The sequence below is a fragment of the Bradysia coprophila genome, assembly GCF_014529535.1.
Source record: "Bradysia coprophila strain Holo2 chromosome IV unlocalized genomic scaffold, BU_Bcop_v1 contig_5, whole genome shotgun sequence".
Classification (NCBI taxonomy): Eukaryota; Metazoa; Arthropoda; class Insecta; order Diptera; family Sciaridae; genus Bradysia; species Bradysia coprophila.
This window is the reverse complement of record NW_023503374.1, coordinates 7,426,492-7,447,064: the sequence shown is the minus strand read 5'-3', so window position 1 is coordinate 7,447,064 and position 20,573 is coordinate 7,426,492. Positions and strand designations below refer to the sequence as shown.

Sequence of the window (20,573 nt, the reverse complement as noted above, 5' to 3'; positions counted from 1 at the left end):
ATAAAAGAAAATGAACGGCAAGAGTATTATTTTGAGCCTATGTCTTAAAATATTTTTGTTGTCAAAATTGTTTTATCAGAAGTCATGCCTAGTGAGCTAGTGACCAACCGGTGTTGGTTGATGTTTATGTTCAGCTATGCTATACGGGAAAAAGATCTGTGGTTGGCAGGGAGAAATAAGTATCTGCTAGACAACAGAATGGGATACTGATTTTTTGTGATTACAGAGTTTTGTAAATCTTTCTCCACTGAGAGTGAACTTGTATAGACAGTCAGACTGCGATCGATTGAAATAGTAGTACCCGAACCCATCTCAAGAGAATCGAGAATGTAAGCTGTAAAAAAATGGTTTCAAATAGGCTTGACCGGCCTCAAAACTTTTTTTCGATCTATCTATTGCCTTAATATTTTTTGTGTGAAATTTGTGTTATCAAAAGAAGAAAATTTGTTAGCGAACACAATGAGTAAATACAAGTTCTTCAGTGAAGAATCTTCACAGATCAGTGAACATATATATATCGCACATATCATAGCATACGACGAGCTCTGGTTAGAGTTCAAAATTAGTAAAACAGATGCTTCAACAACTAACGAGTTAAAGACTTTGCTTTAACACTTGGGCTATACTGTAACGCTGTAAACTAATGAAGTTAACAGTTTGTATGCTTGCCGTTTGTAGAAGATGAAATAAGTTTTTTACTGCATTTTAGTCATTTTTTGTTAGAATACGGAAAATATATGTCTCAAACTAGCAAACTACATCTATTTTATAAGTAATATTTCACGAACTTCTCGTAAAACAACCTTTCATGACCATAAAAGATATGATAAAACATGATCAAACACTCCCTTGACACCAATACAAATTTTTCATCCGTCCTTTCTTTTTACTCGCACCTCATAACCATATATATAATAACTATAACCTTCTATGTTTTTTAAGAACACTCAAACCCTTGCTTAATCCGTATAAATTTACTTATAGGGAGTTGTCCCAGCACGACATTTTTTTCTTCCTTCTTCTTACTTTTTCGTACATTTTTTTTCTGTGGGTTTAAACATAAAAACGAAATTTATTTCTTTATGTATGTAACCCCACGGCTAAAACTTATATTTCATATTATTGTCTTACATAATTTGTTGTTGGTTTACAACATTTATTCCTAATAAAGGACTGCAATTTTGAACTTTTACCTAATTTTGGCAAATTTTTCGTATTTAATTTACCGTTACGTGTATATATTATGGGTACTTACTCAAATAAAATGTCACATTTGTTGTGGTTTTTATTTTACAGTGTATGAATCTGAAATTTATACGAACCGAATTACATTCATAAAAACACAGCTGGTGATGGGAACCCCAAGCTCAACCGAAACTCATATTAATGTGTACTGGTTCAGTAGATTCGTTCGATGTTACTTTTTTTAGTAAAGTGTCAGTAAATGCCATTAGTACTAGAGAAGAATTTACGGAACATATACACTGTTAATGTGTACCCTTAAATTATAAGAACGGCATAGCATCGGGGAGCATGCATATTATAAACATTTGCTTTTGAACGACTATTATTTGTCAGTGCTTCAAAGGCTATACCGAAAGTTAGAGTAATGGATATCTTAGCCGTCCAACATTGTGGAAAGTCCAAATTAGTTCAATTAATGCACGCACACAGGCTTCCGGTTTATTACAAGAACATTTCTTTTTTATTTTGTTACGATTTTTAAACACAAAATACTTTCACGAAGCACGGATATATGAAGTACTAGATTTGTTTGTATTTTTAGCCCTGTACGAAGTACTGGGGGCTTATAAGATTAATATGCCGTTTGTAACACGTCGAATTGGAAGCAGACAGTAAGGGCAAAGCATTTGGTTATGTTCATAGATGACGAATCCGCAATAAAAAAAATGTCCGTCCGTCCGTCTGTGACCCCTCTAGCTTGAGCAAATCACAACCTTTTTTCAAAATGGGCATGGTAGGGTCGGCCCTTCCAGAGCTAAGGCCCTATAGGTGTTTTTCAGTCTTTCGACGATATCTACCGAAATACGCACGCAATAGCTGCTTGTGATATATCAAATGAAAGGTATTGACGAGTAGAACAAAGTTGCTGAACATTGTTTTTGGGTAGGATGCAACGCGAGCTTGTTGGAAGGGCTCATAGGTCGTTACTCGGCCCTAAGTGTTTTTTCCACATAAATCGAGTAAATCTCATCCGATTTTGCCAGATTTAGTTTTTTATGGAAGGTAATTGAATACCGAAAAGAACGTGTCGAAAAAAGTTTCAAATTTGGGCCCTTGGACTAAGGCCGCTACTCGGCCCTAAGTGTTTTTTGCACATAAATCGAGTAAATCTCATCCGATTTTGATAGATTTAGTTTTTTTTGGAAGGTAATTAAATACCGAAAAGAACGTGGCGAAAAAAGTTTCAAATTTGGGCCCTTGGACTAGGGCCGGTACTCGGCCCTAAGTGTTTTTTGCTCATAAATCGAGTAAATCTCATCCTATTTTGCTAGATTTTGTTTTATTTGAGAGATAATTGAATGCCGAATAGAATGATGGCAAAAAAAGTTTCAAATTTGGGCCCTTGGACTAAGGCCGCTACTCGGCCCTAAGTGTTTTTTGCACATAAATCGAGTAAATCTCATCCGATTTTGCTAGATTTAGTTTTTTATGGAAGGTAATTGAATACCGAAAAGAACGTGGCGAAAAAAGTTTCAAATTTGGGCCCTTGGACTAAGGCCGCTACTCGGCCCTAAGTGTTTTTTGCACATAAATCGAGTAAATCTCATCCGATTTTGCTAGATTTTGTTTTATTTGAGAGATAATTGAATGCCGAATAGAATGATGGCAAAAAAAGTTTCAAATTTGGACCCTTGGACTAAGGCCGCTACTCGGCCCTAAGTGTTTTTTGCACATAAATCGAGTAAATCTCATCCGATTTTGCTAGATTTAGTTTTTTATGGAAGGTAATTGAATACCGAAAAGAACGTGGCGAAAAAAGTTTCAAATTTGGGCCCTTGGACTAAGGCCGCTACTCGGCCCTAAGTGTTTTTTGCACATAAATCGAGTAAGTCTCATCCGATTTTGCTAGTTTTTGTTTCATTTGAGAGATAACTGAATACCCAATAGAAAGTTGGCAAAAAATTTTGGGTTTCTAAAATAATATCGTAAATTGTTGGTTTTATTTGAGAGGTACTTCGTACGGGCTGTCGTAATTGCGCTATGCGCAATTTTAAAAATGAACACTTTCAGTAAATTTGACCATGCCCAACTTGACTTGCATTTTGGTAACAGACGCATTAGAGGGTTGTAGACGTATTAGGGTTCCGGGCGTATTACGGCTAAGGACGTATTATGGTTACGGACGAAATAGGATTACGGGTCGTACGGGGCTAGGTCGCAGCAAACGCTCCGACTGTTCTGATGCCTTGTTTTTAATAATAAAGAATAAAGAACTACGTGGATTGAAGTAACTGCAGCAGGGTAAAATCGAATTGAATTGAATTCAATGATGTGGATGTTATCTTACTTAAACAAAATTTTGTCTACATATTCCTCGCAGGTAGGTTTGGTTAATATTACAGTTGTGCCAAAATTTATCGATAACATTAGGTAATTCCTAAGTGCTTTCATAGAGATGAAAATGTGATGGTCGTCTCAATTCGGTATTTACCAGAACTCGTATCCGCTTATTCGACAAAATTTGTTGCAAATTTCACAACCCGATTTCATATGATACCCTTATCTGGATCGAATTACTGGAAAGTCCAATTACGTTAGTTATTTAATCCATCAACAACAACAACAACAACGGCAATGGCTATCTATACATCCTGTATTTTATAAGAGTATACTGTGCAATGAACCCTCGTTTTCATGTCACATTTCAACCATGAACGGTACTGTCTATCAACCCATTTCTTTTTATTGAGTGTAAGTTGAAGTATTTCATTAATATTTCAGCTATGTTCAGATATAAAACATCACTTTGCCTTAACATTTCTTTTTACCTTTTCTCAGTCAGTTTGTTTTTCTGATTTTTTTCTCGTTCGTTTTTTTTTTGCTGCGCTAGGAATTTGTGGATGGGCAAGAATTGCAAATCTCTTGAGTTCTAAATTGCTTCAATATATTTCCTTTTTTTCGCACACCTTGAAATGTTCGCCAATCTTTTATTTGTGGGAGTCACTTCGTAACGCCTATTAATACACGATTGTGTGATGGTCGAAATAGATACAACAAGTTCTATGCATTAACCTATTGTTGAAATGTTTTATTCGTACGGCTCTATATCTTCTATTTCCATTACAAGCCACTTTCCAACCAAGTGTTTCAAGTTCACTACGAATTGTATTACAAGAATCCGTGCTAAGAAGCCGTCTGCCGGGAAAAAATAACGAAAAGGCAAACAATGGATAAAATACAAAAAAAAGAACGTTGCCCCTTCATACACACAAAATAGTTTGTCAGTACTTTTCGTCGATTAATGCCAGTTATAAGTTTTCTTTACACCCACCACAAACAGAAAACTTTGAAAGCATTATCCTCACTTGCAACCATTTCAGTTTTTTTTTTCTTCTCTCTTTTCATAGGGAGATTGTTAAACTAATCTGAGATTAACATCTTTCCCAATTTAAACTTTTGGGACATTGAAAATTTATTTCCTCTTTGGTAATTTTTTGGACGTGCGTATTATATGTTTTTCGTAGAAGTTTTGTATGAAAAGATCGGTTTTGCTGATACAAATAAATAAATCATTCAAATGGATTTTAAAGGGGAAAAGCTCGGGCTGACACTTTATACGCTTTAATATTTGCTTGAATGGACGGTATAATGATATGGCTGAGCTGATACACATCGGTTTTGCATTAACATTATTAACCTGTGTAGCGAAAAGGAATTCAGCAATTTATGCACTTTGATCGTGTCGCATATGGTTAGAAGCTTTTCAATCCGGAAAATGTTATAAAGATGTGGCAATTGTAAATGTGGCTTTTTCTAGAAAACCGGTACTCTTGTCAGTCTGTGTTTTAGATTAAATATTTGATTTACTTTTTGGCTTAAAAGTCTGCGAACTAATTTAAACATTTTTGAAATGGTGTGAAAAGACCACTTATAAACGGCAGGCGTGTCGCTACATAACAAAAAATCTGTTACTTCTATTGTTTTATCTGTCAAATCTTTTACTTCAATGTTAAACTGAACTTCTATTATTTTCTGTCATCGTTGTTCATAACCAATAACCAATAACCAGCCGTTTCATTTCTACAATAATTACTAGTTGACCACAATTTGCAGTAAAATTTTACTCTTCTTAAGTAAAGAACTTTTTTCTCGAGGTGAACACAACGTTTTTTACAACAAAGGCTTCCACAGTTTCAGCTGAGGGAAGAGAATGACTATTTTCTCGCCTGCCTGCGTTGTGAAAAGACATTAAGTACAAACCGTTTTCAAACGGAAATTCTATCATGGCATAATCAGGTCTTTTACTTCCATTGTTTATTTTTAACCATTCGATACAAAATCATTTAGTTCATTTGTTTCAGAAAGCATGTTGTTATATAAGACAACATTCGAAGAGATCATCACTTGAATTTGTCGTCTCGTCGTTGTCGATAACAGATGACTAGACTAATATCGTAGAATATCCTGGATAACGCTGCGTCTATAAGTCGAGAATTCACATTCAATTATTGGATAAACAGTTGTGTGTACGAAATTCAACAGTAACTGTTGAATCTTCAATACCACTAGCTACCAGCTAGCTTTTACTTTGTGGCTTTTGGGGTGAAATATAGAATAAACACTTTAATTTGGGCATCTAGCCCGTTTCACTGTCTGATTTATTCTCCCATAATTTCTTTCTACGAGTAATCGATCGGTTTTACTTAAACCGCAAACTGCGATCGACATACTATCGCAGCTTCAACAGTAACACATGTGATTCAATTCATCATATTGTTCTCCAAAAGAACAACATTTGATTGAATCGGTTATTTGGTTTGCATCTCGGATTTAGCACCTGTAACGTCTCGCTGTATTATATGATTGTAAGTTCGTAAAATGTCATTCAACCTGCCGGGCGACAAGACTGTGACGGTGTTGTGCTGTTTTTTAAAAATGCTTGTATTATTGAGAACTGTAAAAGCAACACTCACTCAATTCGTAAGAAAGTTCTTGAGAATCAAAAAGTCTGGACTCAAGGCAATAAAAAAAAATTGATAACACAATCCGTCAGAGAAAAATGAAGCCAGATATTTGTAAATTTCATTGACGAAGGGTTTACGAAAGGATGTACCGCTGATTTTCCTGCTAGATTTTCAGGGATTTCCATCAATTTTTTGATAGAACGATTTTCCAGTTTTCAAAGGATTTTCTTTTAGGTCATCGAGGATTTTCTAATTCTCGCAACATCTCAGGTAGAAAAAGGCACAAAATTTTGCTGTCGTCTACTGTATTATAAAACAAGGGAATACCATGCATCCTCACAAAGTGGGAACCATCCATTTACCTATTTAAAACTCTTTCATCAATTTAAATTGCAGTTTTGCGACTTTCAACTAAAAATGTTTTGTACAGCGCAGCGTCAGTGATGTTCAGAGTAGTTTTTTTTTTGAATGATCTGTATAGGTATTTGGCGACTGGCATTTCGAATATTCAACATTTTATTTAATATCAATTCTCAATATCATCGTGAGCCATTATTCGTAATGGCAACGAGCCAACAAATTTCTGTATAACGGTTATAATGTAAATTTTTGTTGTACAAATATCCACATTTGTCTGCATAATGCACAATTTCGCATCATTTGAATAATTTATCGGGTTAGTCACAGATGAAGAGATATCATGTGTATTTTGGCAAAGTTTTTAATACATTTTTTTTTCTCGATAAGTTTTTTTGTAACAAAATGTTACATACTGTAGTGGCATAAACATTGTGGTGGAGTGACATTTGTGGGGTTCATATCTTTCGAAGAAAATTGTAATTATGTCACTAGTACCCCGGAAAATATTTCAAGTATTTCAAGATTCGATTTTCGAGCCGAATAACATTTTCCTATAATATAGAACATTTGCGAACATTTCGTTCACTCCACGTGCAAAGCGTGTTCCCATTTCCATATTTCAATTTCATGTTTCAGTTATAAAACTGTTCCAATGCGTTTTCCAACCCTCGAATTTAATTTATGCAAATTTTCTTGACATTAACATTAAATAGCTAAAGACATTTCTCTTGTGAATCACTTTAGCATTATTCTATTCGAAATGAAATAGAAACGACAAACAATTATTCCAGCAAAAAAAAAATCGTTAAAAGCTTAGAGGTGTCACATGTCTTCTCAACATAATATTTGTTTTATATACTTCGCGAGTTAGAAGCTTCAGAATGAAATACAAAATTTATTTCAGTACAGGGTGAGGGTGATGGTATGGTACTCTTTCATGTATTTACATTTAAATTATGGAAACGAACATGTAAAGTTGATTTGTATGAGTAACATTTAATTCGAAGAAATTATAAGTATACGTATGGGACAGATGTGAGCGCCGGGATTATACAGGTGCCGCTCATGCGATCCCAATGGTCGATATTTTTTTTGGGACGACAACTGGAATTTTTCCCTTTACAAATATTTTAATTCTCTCGACCATTGTATTCATCGAATTGGTACCAACTGCATGAAAATGTTGGTAAATGTGGAATGTAAATGGAATTATTTTTAACGTTATTTAACGATCATTTTATCATCTGTTGTAGCGCAGTTTTCAAGTTAATTCAGTTAATTTTCTTATCATTTCATTGTTAATCTAATTGGCGTCGGGGAGATGATAAGCGGCTAGGTGAGAATGTGCATCTCGATAACATACAATATTCGAATTGAACCAACGCTCATGTCAGGGATGGTGATATTCGCTCGCATTGATTTAGTACTCCGAAATTGCACTAAAATACTCGTCACGGATGCAACAAATTTATATTTACCCATACTTTGTCAAACGAAAATTGAGAAAAGATTAAACTGCAAACCGGAAAATTAGAATTAATTACTGAGCTACATAGATTTCATTGAGAGGACATAAACAAAGAAAAATATAAAGCTCATTGAGTGGTTATTGGTTCATTCAAAACCAAACAAGGAAAATTAGTATATGTGAGCTGTGACAGTAATCATCTAATGTATTGCTTTTTTGATGAATATATCACCAAATGTTTGGTACAAATTCATTTACTTCATTTGTTAAAAACATACATTTTGATTAAGTTTTTTTATATGAACGCCGAAAAAAACACATTCATCGAACTCAGCCGCGATAGTTACGACTTAACGTAGTTTGGCAATATATCCCGTACCTAAAGTCCGAATGCGGCCAATAGAGTTTATCCTTGGCTTAAGCTACATCGTACAGAAAATGTTACCAGCACTGAAATTTAAAGAAAATGTAAGACTTTCACTCAAAAGGAAAAGAGGGAAAAGAGCTATGTAACGCGAATCGAAACTTAGACAAGTTATTTTTAATCGACGTAGAACATTAATCTAAGCAAAAAAGGGGCTTCCAAAATGCTCCGCTTCATGTAGTCTAAAGATTCTTGTTATGTCACTTCTGAAGTTGTCTACCAAAAATTACATGGCGCAACCCTGCCGCAGGCCCTACTGTTGAGACTGAGAGGAGGTAATTTTGTATATAAATCTGAATCTTACGATATGAAGCGCTAGCTCTGTGAGTTATAAATTTATTGTGGAAATTTTATTCGCCATTCGTTACAGGTAATTTTTAAGGGTTTTACCGTTCATCTGCGAAATGGTATACACAACATACGGTTAATAACCGGTGTTGATCGATAAATTATTACATCGAAAACGATATTTATTTCGGGAAAGTTCATCGGGCTCTATGGATGTTTGCAATAAAATTGGAAAAATGTTTCAAAAAGTAAAGCCATAAACAAACAATAAAAAAAAACTTTTGCAAGCTCATAAAAATCCTGCGGAACAAGTATGCACGGTCAGGTCATATTGATTAAACGTTAAAATTGAATTAAACACACTCACCTTAAACCTTTTTTTATAGTTCGTTACTACTTCTTTTCCAATTTATTTTTATTTGCTGCCATTATAACATACAAAAATGACACTGTTACGGTTGACTTATAATAGAATAAAGTTACGGTTTTATTGGTCGATTTATTTATTCTTTTCGGGTGATGTAAGAATGCGGATTTGCTTGGTAGAGCTTTTATCGTGGGCGCAACATATGTCACTAACAGCTTTTATGTTTGATAAAAGATTTGATAAAAATGAGCCGACGAGAAGACGGGTTGAATGGATGTTGTTAGTTGCGATGAAGGGATGTGTATATACCATTATATTTGTGTTGTCGGCTCATGTTCATAATAATGCTTTTTTATTACTTTATGTTTTATGGAGCATTAAATATGCTGAGCATAGGAGTTTTCGGTTAGATATTAATATTATAGACTAAAATGTGGGTAGTGGCACATGAAAAATCTGTAACAAGAATGATTATAAAGGTTTGTGCTCAGCTCACGCCTGCACACTCTTTTCGAAACCATCATATTGAGCACGTGCTGTTTATATTTCGGTAATTACACATTTAATATATAAAATGACGATTTCTATAAATAACTAAAGAAGGAAGTCGTCAAGCTTTGGCAAAATCATTTCGAGTTAACACAACCGAAATTCTGAATATTTTTTTTCTGCAATTAGGTAATCTTTTGGCATTTTTCGTAAAATTGATTTTTTCGATATCGGATTGAAATTTTCTTAGACACTAGATGTAGTCTAGATGTGAGCACCATTGTTCTTCGATGTCGGAAAGTCGGTCATTTCGATGTCGAAGTGATGAAAGAAACGTACAATTAATGATTAGATCAGTAGACTTTAAATTGATTTTAATTTTACTGCTTGTAGGCTACGCCACTATCTATCGATAACCTATAGCGTTTTACATTTGTTGTCGATATTGTTAATCAAGTCCAAAAGAGTGACAGCGTGACATCGAAATAGTGCGTAAATGCACTTTTCCTAACTAGTGTATTCCACTAGTTAGGAAATTGAAATATCGCGCCTTCGACGCTCATTTCCCACGTCGTTTAGGAAAAACGTTGGTCATAACTTATGCTAAAAGTCTTTTTTATCGAATTCTATTCCAGCACTCGCCCCAGGCTCGAGCTGGAAACCTCTCATTCACTTAAAAATGAAATGTTTCCAAGAGGTTTGTACATAAAATCTTATCAATCTTATTCATGCGGTCACAATGGAGGGAACAAGAGGTAGACGAAATCATGTCCAGAATATTTCCACTTTCCTTTATCTAATTAAAAGTCGTTTGTCAATTAACCTTTCCATTTTCCTTTTTCTACCTACTTTGTCGATGATTTTTTCTTCCTTTCCGATAAGTTAATCTATTTTATTCGATGTTTTTCTTACTATCTTTTCAATTTGTTTTCTCCTCTGTCAGGATTCATTGGAATGTTTTTCATTTCTTATAGATTTGCAGGAATATCACCGGTCACGTTGTTGTACCAATTGTGTTCTCTCAGTATCGTTACATTAATCACCAACCAGATTTATTTAATATTTTAACAGGAATGAAACTGTTCCAACATTCACCTTTCACCATTCATAAAGGTTTCTTTAGTAAAAATATCTAAAAAAAATTCTGAAAGCATTAAATTTCTTTCACTTAACATCACCTCTATGTACGCGAAATGTTCCCTCATAAATGCATAGACGTTTTTTCTTCTTTTATTCATTTGTTCATAGTCTCCCGCTAACGATTGCTAACATCATATCTACACATATTTATATAAATTACAATCTTTTTTAAACAAAAAAATAATAGAAATTCAACAGCACGTTTCACGTAAAAGTTCGGGAAGATGAAGACAAACAACAGGAAGTCATTAAATTCTATTTCTATGGCCCTAATGTTGCACGGATATGAAAATGTACAAACGCAAGGACTGGCACATCATCGTAGATAATATGAAAAGAAAGGAAAATGTCTAGAGAAAGTCATTAGACATTTAACTTTCGATGGGTTCCTGCTTAAAATTAAAAAGTTGGCTCATAATTTTTTTATTAAAATTAATTACTATCCTGGCTCGAAGGTGTCGTCCCTTTGACGAATTAATAGCAATCGCTGTATAACTGATTGACTACGGTTTAACAAATGATGTAAAGCCATGTTAGGAAGACCTACATTTTACTGACTAAGCTAGTGTATGTGTATATAGAAGTTATTAAACAAGTGCATGGTACACATCGTCCACACAGCTCTCACATCACAGATAATTTATAGAACCCACTAGCGATTCAGTTTTGCAAATTTACAAGTAAGTTTTTCTGTTCTGTTAATTTATCTCTAGCTTGAAGTCCGAACGAAAGAAACGTTCAATTAATGATTAGATCACTATACTTCAAATTGATTATAATTTTACTGCTTGCAAGCTACGATGCTATCTATCGATAACCTATAGCGTAGCGTTTTTCATTTGTTGTCGATGGCGAAGAACATTGGTTAATATGTACTTATACATATCAAAATGTATGTTAAAACAAATTAAGTAAAAGATTTTGTGCCACCGAGAATTGAAATACGACTCTTTTGAGCACTCATTTTGGTTTTGTAAAGTTATTTCAGCACCCGTTTGATGTGATATTACAACACTCAAAGCAGTGTTGATATGGAATTTGTATGAGTTGTTACAGCATTCGTTTGAGAAAATGCAAGCAAATTTGAAGAGTGATTGTTTACAAATAGGGAATGTAACCGGGAAATTAAAAACCGGGAAAAAACGGTTAACCGGTTTACCATTTCCCGGGAATTTTTTTTTTCATTTATCGGTTAACCGACCTTCACAAATTGAATGATTTTTACATTTTTCCTTTGCAATAATACCTTGAATTGAATTATTCTTCTAGTTGCATTACAGCATTACATCTGATTTGAACTCGTTGTGAACATTTTCATCACATTTTCATCGTAAATTGCACCTCAAGATCAGCCCTAGACTGAGAAAAAAGGATCAGTTTATTTTGCGTTGCTGAGCTGGACAATCATGCTGTAATTTCTATTGTAATTGAATTTTCACCACAGTCCAAACAAAAGAAAATTCAGCATAATTGTCGATCTGAGCAACGCAAAATGTGTCATTTGTACTTAGCCTTAAGTTTGCAACTCTGAAATTGATGGTCTTTAGAAAGTCTACAGAATTCGAAGTTTAGAAGATCGTGTTACTACATCTTTAAGAAACCAATTGAAGCAACGTCCGTCAAAAATTCATGAAAACAGTTCAATAAGGAGCTTACCTTTCATTTATTTCCTTTCTCGCTCAGCATAGTAAAAAATTCAATATTTACACTGTCCAACAGAAATTTTGAAACTAGTTCACACGATTGATTTCCGATATTTCTGTTGAAATATGTAGATATGAAATTCTTTATCATCCTGAAAAATGCAAATAAATGAACGGTAAACTCATTTCTGAAGGGCTTTGCGAGCACAATAAGCCACTTAGTAGGGGTAGGATAAAAGCATTTGTCATCGGTGCAAATTACAAACTCCCAACTCATCCCAAAAAATTTTTTGAACGAGTACAGAATGTACTATTCATTATTATTATTATCCATTTATTTCAAGAAAAAAATATAAAGGTCACAGTTTCCTTTCTCTAATTATTACATAAAAAAAACATTAAAGCAAACGTTAACAAAAAGAATAAGTCAAAAAAGGAAAAATTAGCCTGCGTAGCTTCAATTCGCAATTTTAACGATTCAAAGAAGCTACGAAGAAGCTATTCATTTCCCGGGAAATTTTTTCTCATTTACCGTTTTTCCCGTTTCCCGGTTTTTCAAAATCGACGGTAAATGCATTCCCTATTTACAATGAAAATTATGATTTTTTGTGCTCTTGTCTATTTCAATTCTCGGTTGGCACAAAGCATGATGTGTTGCACGTATTGTAATGAGATTTTTTCAGCACACTACCCAATTTTCCTTACTCGCTCCGCTCGTAAGGAAAACTTGGGTCTAGTGCTGAAAAAATCAACATTACAATACTTGTAACACAACATACTATTGATTTTTCAATTTATTGACACTCATAACACTCTTAATTACAGAAAGAATGCTGCGACCAGATTCGATAATCTCCAATGTGTAGAGCTCTCTAGTCTGTACCTTAATTGGTTTTAGAATACATGTGGGGCCATTGGGGCCCAATGATTGTGCTTCCTACTTACAGCAAGTGGCCAATTAACACATCATATTGATCTATCACAATTTGACAATCTTACAGCTAACATTTTGTAAATTTTATTGAAAGTTCTAGATCGTTGCTTATCCTTCCGTCGATAACAGTTTATATTGTTGACAGCAAAAGGTAAGCAGCTTCATCAGAGTGTCTTTAACACTGTCTTACATAAAACAGGCTTTTAGCACTCCAAAGTTTTTAGAAAGATGACAGCATAATAAGAAAAGGTTTTATGCTTAACCCGATTTTGCTTAAATAAAGCTTATCGATTGAAATCCCATTCAATTCAATCCAAAACAAACACCATTGATGTATCATCCTGTATTATTATAAGCAGCTATGGATATAATATCGAAGCCGTAATGTCTTATACTTGTTCCATTCTCCCCAAATAACACACCAGAAATGGGCTCACGGAACAAAACACGAATCAATTACAATCTCTTGAAATCCGATACATTATACAGCATCCATTCAATCTGTCTCTGAATGATGTAATACTTCTTCTTTCATGATTTGGTAAATGTTAATGATTTTCTGGGTGATATGATTTTTGGTCAGTAAAATGTTTTTGTGTGATAATGTGTGCTACACAATAGCATTGATCGGGGTGAAGGTTTGATTCGGAGAATGGAAATGACTTGCATTTTATGTGTTTCGGAAAGTAAGTCGTTATATGTCGTTAGACATTATGACAATGGCATTAGTGGTTAGTTTAGCATATAAACGTTTTTGATGGTTAATTAATCAGAAAACGTTTTTGTTTCGGGCGTTAAACATACATTGATGGGCGTGCATCAAAAGTTGTGTGTTGTGCTGTGTAGAATTTGGGAATCATCTAAGCGGAAACTAAAGCAGGAGAATGGAAATTATACATTCGTCGTTGACTCTGGAACGTTTTTTGTTTAGCGAAGATAAAACAATGAACTGTCCGTGGTGGATGAGTTTGTTTACACTGAGAATGTGTAATACGTATCACATCCAAAATATTTACAAATTTATGGATTGAGTGCAGACATGTCAAACAATTACGTAAGGGGATTATATTACGACTCTATTTTGTCTAGTTATACTTTGTACCAACGTCTATAGAGGTATAGTTGCAATCGCTTTCTAGTAGGAGAGAAGATTAATGAAAAATAATACTTCAAAACTCAATCCACTTTACTAAACACAATGAAAATCGTAATCTCTTATTTCGTTTGATTTTAAGCCCTGGAAAATGAGTTCTTACGTTCCCATCATAGTCGTCATAACTCATTTGCAGGAGCTGCAACTTCTTTTATTGTCTAGTCTACTACATGCGAAAGTTTCCCATTATTCATTTGTTTGCCCCTGTGAAAATAATCAATCGCATGAAGAATATTTTTGGTTTATTTTACGTGAATCCCTTTGTGATAATCAAATTTTGCATGGGGCAGGCAATAAACTGCTACTAAGTATGCTACTACACAGAGACAGAGACAATGTGAAAGCCATTCCAACCCATCGATTATGCCGATAGCCGATTCCACTCTTTATAGAAAACATCTGTTGTCGACTCGACAACAATGACAAGAATAAGCGATGAGCTTTGGTAGTGGTCTGTTGAAACAAAGTTTCAATATATATTTACATAAACAGATTTGCAATAAGAACTTATAAGTACAGACTACAAAAACCCCTGAAACAAAGTAAGTAAAGACTTATCCATCTATTACCACCTTAGTATACAATGGGAAAGTACTGATTAGGTTCAACTACATGTGATGAACGTTTTTTCTGTGAATATATCGTTATTAGCTAAGTATCAAAGTAAACATTTTCCTGACCTTTATTTAATGTTTTGTATACTTTAGAGCTTTTTGTCCGAAAAAATTTGTCGGCATAAAATTATGGTAAGTCCTATACAAATTACGAATTAAACAGGCGTCTCCAAAGACTTCTTAACTTAACTCACAATACTCGCCTTTAACAAAATTACGGTTCGTTCTATTTTATGTAGAAAATCGTAGAGAAAATTGGCGATGTTACAAACCACCCGAAACTCTCACCCATTTATTTGTTTCTTCCGGAATATACGTCATTCGAGGTGTTGTCACTCCATGTATAACAGTTTTTCCTTCTACAGAATATTGCGAATGGAAGAACACACAAATAAATCTTTGATATGTCGCTTCTAATGAACCACTCAATCAATGCCCGTGGTTTCTTATTCATTGTATACAAACAATTGTCGGTTATTACACGCTTACGCACATATGATCAAAACATAGCATCCGGAAACGAATTTCGGAAAATTATAAAATTGATTCAAGAGGGAAATTCAGTTTTCATCGGTTCTTCTCGGCACTACATTGTGGATAGTCAATTAATAATTTCAATTGAAGTCGATTTTCGTTGCAATCTCATAATCGACCAGTCTACGCTGGCAAAATATTTTTTTCTTCATTTTTTTAACCAAATTAGTCAAAGTTTAAATGTGAATTGGTTTCGCTTCACTGGTTACAAATTTCATTTGGGGTGAGTTTTCGAATCTCAATTACTTATTTCCATGTAACACAGGGAAGCAAGCAAGCAATATACAGCAAGCGAAAAAAAAAATCCAATTACCAATCGTTGGAATTTTCCTTTTGCAATTTTCTGTCGTTCATACGATTGTGAGAAATAGGAAGAAAAAAATAAAATAATACAAAAAACAAATCTCAATTTTCTTATACTCCAACAGCTTTACAGTTAAAACAAAATTAATAAAATATGAAATCTCGGAAATAAAAAGATGAAAAAAAAAGAATTTGTCGAATTCGATGTTACGGACAGTAGAACAAAATGATACATAAGTCATTATCAATTAAGGCTGAAAATGTAATTAAAGAGACGCACTCGTGAAAGCGAATATCGCATTAAATTTCTAAACATGTCGGATGAGAGGTTTCGCAAGATCAAAAGAATCGAAATTAATGTCTATCTTAATTCGATAAAACTCTTGAATGAATCTCGGTAATTACTTTATACAATTGCTGTTCAAAAAAAGCTAATTCCCGGAATGCTTTTTTGAATTTCTGAAGAGCTGAATTTTGCACACACACAAAAAAAAAATCGTTGGCCTTATCATTATACAAAAATCCTCCTATAACGTTCAATTAAAATCTTTCACCCTCCAGTCCCAGAGAATACCGAAATTGATTCAGCATAAAAGCATTCAGCCGAAAGCTCATAATATTACGGTAAATTATTAAGGTTATGCCCGGATAAGCTTCGTTTTTTTTTCTGTTCAATGGCCAACCTTGTTTTCTCTATATCACGTAATATTCACCAAAAAATATATATCGGTGTGAAAGTGCTCAAGCTCATGTATGTTCCTATTGAAAATACTCTCGTATACATGGAAAATGATTTCCGGAGGACATACATAAAATCGAACTAACAGGAAAAAAAATCATGAACTTTCATTTCCACGAAGGAATTTAGGGGATGAAAAAGATTTCTTGCTCGCGAAAAAGCACTCTATCGCTTCAAAAGCGCGATTACCTTTCTCAGAAACAGAGGATGTGATCGGATGATATGAGGGTTAACGTAACAGGTCTTTGCTCTGAATATATTTTTTTTTCATTCAAAAAACTCGATACGACACATTTTCTGTAAAAAAAAATCTTGACGAAGGTGTTTATACTGACAATAAGACACAACCCAAATTGATTTGATTATACACATTTTAAGTAATCTTTTACGGAAAATGAGCTACCATTTCCTATCCAACTCTAATATAGCTCAGCGTCAACACTTCAGCAAGTGCAAACGTATGTAAGTAATCAAAGTTTTCAGCAATAATTTATCACCATTAGGAAACATAATAACGTACCGTTATCGTAACTTTCGACGGTACCAAAAAAGCTCTTTTCTTCTACCACACTATCCTTTACCTCATGCTGTACACTTTGTATTTCTTGGCAACATCATAGAATGACATAAATTTCGGCAACGATAGAATAATATAAATCGCATCTATGACATTTTTCTGTCATAAAACCATATTCCAATGCAGAGGCGGTTTACATACATATTTTTTCCGGTTATTTTCATGTCATGTGGTAACATGCAACGAGGTAAAAGTTATAGTTTACTAGCCTAACTACAATGTGCAGGAGGATGCGGGAAATCATTTTTTTTAAACGAATGCTATATTTGCAATTGTTGATTAACTTTCTTCACTCATGCTTTAGTACACTATCCAGTGGTCACTCAAAGCAAGAGCCAATTTTTAACAAGTTCTCAAGTCATTTATCAATCATGACTTGTTTTTATTAACACACAATGATGCTTCAAAATATATTCGCATTTTGACCATTTTTCAGTATAATCGCCGTTTAATATTTAATCTCTTAACCACAAACATCAAATTCCAAAGTTCAAAAATTAAACAAAACGCTGCTGATTGTATTATTTGACTATATAATCAAATCCATATGCCACTATTACACATGGTCTATACTATACTTACATTGTAAGTCTTACAACACTACAAGATAAGATAATCATTTATTTAGCTAATACAGCTGACATAAAATCACAGAAAAAAAGTTACTACAGCAAAAATCACACTTCTTAGTCAATTTCTAATCAACTTTCGTCTCCCCTTAAAAATCACAAATTTATGCTGACGTCATTCAAATAACTCCTCAATTTACTATTAAAAATTCCTCCACTCTTCAACTCTTCTCATTCTTCACTTCACTCGGCAATGAGTTGAATTCAATGAGGCGCTTATGGAATACTGAATGGTAGATTGAAGTTTTGTACATATTTTTTTTATATTATTTACAAGGTTGCATTAGCGTCGCTAGTCGTTAGCGACGCTACTAGCGCCGCTAATAGCGACGCTGATTTTGAAAATTTGTCGCTACTAGCGTTAGCGCTCGCTAGAATGACATTAGCGAAATTATTTTCGCTGATCGCTAATCACTTCGCTAATGAATAATAGAACTTTCTAGGTATTGAACAAATTAATTATTAAAATTGTTATTTGCATAACTAGAAGTGAAGTGTTGAAAAATCAAGTTATGAAACCTACTTCAAAATTCCGTTGAAAGCAACGGAGAAACTGACGTATTTTTGGCATGGCAGTTTCTTGACTGTTGTAGATGTCAATGAGTTGTCATAAAATGGTTGTCGTGTTTTGCTTGAGTAGACCAATTTCAATTCACAATTCTTTGGATTACCAAAATTCACATGAAAGCTTGTTTTTAGAATTATTCATCCCTAGGATGCAAATAGCTATTACGCACAATCTTTTGCAACTCCCGTAAAAAGAGAATCTTTAACATTTATTTTCGGAACATTACTGTCGAACTTTTGTCTACATTGTGAACAAAGGCAATTCTTTTCGGACCAGTTTTATTCTATTTGACAAGTGGTTGCTGGCTAAAGAAAAACATTGCTCAGACATTATTTAAAGACATTTCAAGATACTTTGGAAATACAAGATTTTGTGGATTAAAAAATTATCGATTTGCAATGTAGATGACCTTCTGCATGTCAGATGACAGTTTTTTGAAAAGTCATCCTGAAATTGGTCAGCTATTCATTGAATACAATACTGTTAATCTCAGTAGTGTCCCTTCTGAAAGACTTTCCAGTTTTTTGAAATTAGAGAGCCGATATATGTTAATTGAGAAATGGGAGCTTTGCAGCTTCGTAATCATAAAATCTAATAAATTTTCATCAATCAAAGTTCATCAAAAACAATATTTAAAATTTTTATTTAGATTTCGTCATGTTCAGCATGATTAAAAGTGTTAAAAAATTTATTATTAAAAAATCGTTTTATTCACTAGATCTTTTAGCGAAACATTAGCGATCGCTATTAGCGGCCGCTACTAGCGCGCTAACTTTTTTTCTGTTAGCGAATAAGTTTAGCGACGCTAACATTTTTCGAAATTAGCGTTAGCGTCGCTAATAAAAATCGTTAGCGATCGCAACCTTGATTATTTATTTAGTTTACAAAGTACGACCCTAAATCGACCCAATTTTGTCAGCCGCCTAAAATGTGCCGGAGGCCGTTTCCAGTCTCGATGAAAATAAGTATGTGTAAGGTGTTCTGCAGCAAGAACTACGTGGGTATCGAGAATTCTAATCGAAAGAATTTCTGAAAACAGTGTCAAATGAAAAATATACAACCGCCATTTTGTAATTTTCTTACGGGCGGCTGTACGTTTCGATGTTTAGACGAACCTATAAAAAGATCAGTGCATTTTAGAGACGTACCGTTGAACAATTTTTTGTTAAGAATAATGTTTTACGTCGATTAAAAATAACTTATAAAAACTTCAATCCCCCATTACGCGCTTTCGCGTTTCTTTTGCTTGTAAACCAAAAGTTGTTTCTCGACCTCGTTGGAAAGCTATGGACATCACAATTGAATGTCACCATCTCGCTCAGATAATTGGGTAGGACACCAAACTTCAGCTTGTGGATGAATTACAAGGTAGTTTTATGCACTCGCTGCTTAACATTCAACAGGTTCAGTGTCTCTAGCATCGCAGGTACTGGTGTCAGTTTCTTGCACATCAGGATAGATCTCATTGCACGGTTTTGTAGCCTTTGCATCCAGGTGAATGATGTTTCGTCACAGAGGTACAGTATAATTGCACGATAATCGAAATGAGTGATAATTGATTTGTATATGTTGACTCGAGCATCCAATGAGATAAATTTAGCCAGTTGTGATAACACTCCCACCTTTTTTGAAACGTTTTTGCGAACATAATCGACGTTAGCCTTGAATGTTAGTCTGTTGTCTATTATCACTCCCAGATATTTGAATTCTTGAACCATTTCAATCACTTCACCATCCATCAATATTGAGTTCATTGAAGTGCACGTCAATGATTCTCTGATCAACATCATCTTTGTCTTGCTGATGTTGAGCTTTAGTTTATTCAGTCGTAACCATTGGTTACTACATGAAGTGGAAGCAAATTAAAGTGATCGACTTTGAGTTTATCCAGTTTGAAAGCCAGTATAGTCTTCCGAACAGCCCATTTGAACTGTTTATGTTGCATTGGTTAGGTTTATCATCTGTAAACAGTTCCAATGCACACGTATAAGCTCAACTTCGAAGTATAAAAGTGCGCGAGCAAGCTCGAATTGGACAGTGCACTACATTTCAGTCGAAAGTCTTTTAATTGAGTCCATTTTGAACTTCAAAGTGAATATAAAGCCAAAAATACTACATGAAATATTTTTAAACAATTTTATTATGAACCTTCACGATCAAGTTTTTTTCCCAAAAAAAGATAAATAATGAATGG

The 20,573-nt window shown here is 34.2% G+C and overlaps 1 long non-coding RNA gene across 1 annotated transcript; it reads left to right on the top strand.

Annotated features, from left to right (window-relative positions):
• The first annotated feature begins 1,282 nt into the window (after positions 1 to 1,282).
• On the top strand, positions 1,283 to 19,295 carry LOC119071997. Its single transcript, XR_005086765.1, has 3 exons — positions 1,283 to 1,295; positions 14,646 to 14,655; positions 19,260 to 19,295. It is a non-coding gene; the product is annotated as an uncharacterized LOC119071997 (long non-coding RNA).
• Positions 19,296 to 20,573: the final 1,278 nt, after the last annotated feature.